Genomic DNA, 4,723 nt, shown 5'->3' with positions numbered 1-4,723 from the left:
TGGTAATTTTGTGTATGCTTGTCCAAATTATAAGCAAAGAAGAAAACAGTGGAGAAATATCACTGCCACCACTACCAATGTAGGGGAGGTGCAGCTGTACATAGGTGATTTTAATGACGTTTTGAGTCAAAAAGAGAAGGTCAGCATGCATCCAAAACCTCAAGCACATGTGAGAGAATTTAAAAATTTTGTGGATGCTAATTTTTTGATAGACTTAGATTTAAAAGGCAGCAAGTTTACTTGGTTTAGCAACCCAAGAAATGGGTTTGTAACTAGAGAAAGAATAGATCGAGCCATGGCTAATTAGGGGTGGTGGAGTTTAAACCAATAGGCTTCCCTTTTAGCCTTACCGGCTGTGAGTTCATACCACTGTCCATTGGTGCTGAAGCTGGAGCAGAATATTAGAATTCAAAAAGCATTCAAATTTGAGGCGTATCGGACAGATCATAAAGAGTGCAAAAAAATTGTTAAAAAGGGATGGTATAGGGGGAGAGACAGATAGTGAAGGAGCTGGAGTAGGATTGAGGATAAAAAATTGCAAGGAAGAATTAAAAAAATGGAGTAGAAGCACCTTTAAGAGAGTGGATAGAGAAATACAGAGCAAGAAGGAAGAATTGAGTAGATTGCAGAATTCTGAGTTCTCGGCGGATCAGCAAGAAAGGATACAATTCTTAAAGGAAAGTATTACGCTCTTATGGAGACAAGAGGAGAAATTTTGGGGACAAAGATCAAGGCTGAAATGGCTAAAATGGGGCGACAAAAATATTGCTTTCTTTCATGCAACAACCATTCAAAGACGAAACAAAAACAAAATAGAGAAGCTTAAGAATACAGCAGGACAGTGGGTAAGTGGGAACAAGGAACTCATGTATCTGATTGAAAATTATTTCTCTAATCTATTCTCTTCAATGAAGAGGCTGAATTGGGAAGATTGCATCAACAAAATTCCAAGGAGAGTCTCAGAAGAGATGAACCAGAACCTGTTACAAGAAGTCACAGAAAAGGAAGTAAAAAATGCAGTTTTCAACATAGGAGGCCTAAAAGCACCAGGTCCGGACGGACTAAATGGCTTATTTTATCAAGAACATTGGGAAATCATAAGTAAGGAAGTGTATGGTGCAGTCAAAGAATTTTTTAACGAAGGGAGTTTACCTCAGGAATTTGGGGAAACAGTGGTGGTTCTCATTCCTAAAACTAAAAATCCAAAATGCTTAAATCAACTTAGGCCTATCAGCTGTTGCAATTTTATTTATTAAATCATTCCAAAAGTGATGGTGATGAGACTCAAGAGAATACTAGAAGACATAATATCTCCAACGCAAAGTGCATTTGTGAGCGGTAGACTAATTCAAGATAATGTTATTATAGTACAAGAGGTTTATCATAGTTTAAATAATAGAAGAAATGGAGGATCACAAAATATGGCCATAAAGTTGGATATGAATAAGGCCTATGATCGGTTAGAATGGGATTTTCTTGAAAAGGTTCTAAGAGCATTCGGGTTTCATGAAATATAGGTTAAGCGCTTGATGGCTTGTGTTAAGAGCACTCACTATCGATTCAAGATTAACGGGGAGCTTTCCAAAAAGATAATACCACAGAGAAGATTAAGGCAGGGCGATCCATTGTCACCGTACTTGTTTATTATCGCAGCTGAGGTTCTTACAATATTTATGAATGAAGCACAAGATAAAAAGCTCATATCGGGATTTAAAATATCTCCCACTACACCAACACTTACTCATTTATTATTTGCTTATGACTGCATAATCTTAGCTGAGGCATGTGAAGAAGAGATTTTCCAAATCATTTCAATCTTAAACAAGTAAACAGAGGCATCGGGACAAAGAATAAATTTGGAGAAATCGGGAATCACTTTTGGATCTCAAATCCCTATACAAACTAGAGTCAATATTGAAGAGATTTTAGGAATGACTGCATGGGACTTGCCAGGGAAATATTTAGGATTGCCAGTATATTGGGGAAGATCAACGTCCGAAGTACTTACATGGATTGAAGAAAAAGTTTTAAATAAGCTAGAAGGGTGGAAGGAAAAGCTTCTCAGTCAGGCAGGTAAAGAAATTTTAATTAAGGCAGTCATACAGGCCATACCAGCGTATGCAATGAATGTGATCAAGCTCCCAAAATATTTCTGTCAAAGACTTAGTTCAAAAATAGCTAGGTTTTGGTGGGCGTCATCAGGAAAAGAACGAGGCATCCATTGGAAGAAATGAAGCTCAATAACCAAGAGTAAGAGAGATGGATGGCTAGGATTCAAAGATTTAGAGTGCCAAAATGTGGCCCATTTAGCTAAACAAGCATGGAGCGCTATCAAAAATCCAAATGCAATCTGGGTTCAAGTCCTTAAGGCTGTCTATTTTCCTAATAGCAACTTTTGGGATGCCAAAATTCAGAGAAACGTGTCGTGGTTATGGAAGAGTATTTTAATAGGAAGAGAGCTTCTCAAAAGGAAGGGTAAATAGAGTATAGAAAGCGAATCTCAAGTTAATATTTGGAGAGATAGATGGATATCGGGAGAAATCATATCTGAAATTACTGAAAATCCAAATATTCAAAAAGAGGAGAAAATTATAACAGAAGGAACAGGGTGAAATGTTTCAAAAATCAAAGACCTCTTCCCCCTGAAAGTATGTGAGCAGATTCTTAAAACCCCATAAGCATAGTAAGAAAGGAAGACTCATTATTTTGGCCGTTCAGGGAGGTTGGAAATTATAGCATAAAAACAGGGTATCAAGTGGCAAAACTGGAAGGTTTGAGCGAGAATCCCTCTACAAGCACTGATAACTAGGAACTCTGGAAGGAAATTTGGAATATGAATGTTCCGTCAAAAATCAGGATGTTTTTATGGAAGGCAGCTCAAAACATTATTCCAGTAAACTCTAATTTATACAAAAGAAGGCTGCAGGACAACCCAATATGTTCAATTTGCCAAAATAAGGAAGAAACGGTGGAGCATGCGGTGTTGCTTTGTGAATGGACTAGGAAAACTTGGTTTGGTGCACAATGTCATTGCATACCCACCAAATACACTGTATCATTTGGTAATTGGTTGATAGACAACATTTTGAAAATCAAAAGGAGTGGAGGGGTTGACCAAGAAGACAGAATTAGCAGAATTGGATTTCTATCTTGGAAAATATGGAAAGCGAGAAATAAGGCACTATTCCAGGAACAACAAACAAATACCAAAAGCACTATCATAAGAGTTGAATTAATGGAGAGAATTCACAGAGAAGCAACAAAACAGGAGAAGATAGTAACCAAAGAGTTCAAAAAAAAGAAGCACTCAACAAGTAAAATGGAGACCTCCTCCTGTAAATTGGCTTAAAGCTAATGTTGATGCCGCCTTTGACAAGAAAATTGGAGATGGGACAATTGCTGTAGTATTCAGGAATGATAAAGGGGAATTAGAGTTGGGATTCTCTGGAAGAATTAAAGCTCACTCTAGTTTAGCAGCTGAGGCAAATGCAATTAGATAAGCACTTATAATAGTGAAAAATCTGAGAATGGGAAGAACGCTTATTAAATCAGACAACCAACAATTAATTCAGGCAATAAAATCTCAAGGTTCAATAGGAGAAATTGAAGCAATTCTGCAAGATATTCAAATTCTAAATGCCAGACAGTGGGTTTACCTGAATTCCTAGGAATGGAAATCGTTTGCCTCATATAATTGCTCAGCTAACAAACTTGAACAGATTGCAGGCGTCGTGGTGCATATATCCTACACAAAAAATTGCAAAAATATTAAGAAAAGATAAATTTAGAGTATCTTGATAATTCAAAAAAGATGGGATTAGTAGAGGTAAGACAACGAGGTTACAGATAGAGGATATAGGAGAAGAACCTGAAACACTGTGGGTTTAGGCAATGACTCAACCTCTAAGGCGGAACTTCTTACCGAGGTGATGCCAACAGAGAGACCTAATGCGGGCTTTTTGAACCAGATCACGCCTTGATTCCAGACTTGAAGATCAATCGGAAAGTGGTAGTAATCATGATCTTAGCGTGGAGGCCATGGGAGCTTATCTCTTGGTGTTACAATTCAACGCCTTGAGAGGGAAAAGATCAGATTGGGGTTTGGGTTTGGGCGAGTTGAATTATGGGTTCGGGTAGGATTTTTAGGCTTAGTCCAAGACCGAAAAAAAAATGTCCTAAGAGCCAATCGTCTCTATACACATATCACACTAATATGTGATCACATAATATAAGTATCACATGCTTATTTTTATGATCAACACCATAGAGCTTCCCAAAATAAAATAGAGTATGAAAGATGGAATGTCAAAAAAATCAAGCATTATGCCTTATGAAAATAGAAAATAAAGTGGTCTTATTTTAATAACTTTAACTATTTAAGGACAACTTGCTTTATTTAATCAAACTCTCAGTCTCTACAGAAAGACATATTCACCATGAAAAGGGGTACACATTAGAAAAAAAATCTTTAAAAGTTAAAGATTGAAAATTTTAGCTAGTAGTAAAAAGAAATATTTAAGTGCCCCTCATGTTCTTGAATGTTCTTGTTATTTTATAAAGTTCATCACTTCTCTTTATTAATTTTTTTTTGATTCCTTAATATACTTTATATTAAGATACAACACAAAATAATTTTTTTAATTTGCTCTAATCCTCTAACATTACTAATATTTTAATATTTAACTTCTTATTTTTTTTATATCCTCTTTGATGAGTGGTTGAA

The sequence above is a fragment of the Arachis ipaensis genome, chromosome B06 (genome assembly GCF_000816755.2).
Source record: "Arachis ipaensis cultivar K30076 chromosome B06, Araip1.1, whole genome shotgun sequence".
Classification (NCBI taxonomy): domain Eukaryota; kingdom Viridiplantae; phylum Streptophyta; class Magnoliopsida; order Fabales; family Fabaceae; genus Arachis; species Arachis ipaensis.
Note: the sequence above shows the minus strand (reverse complement) of the source record.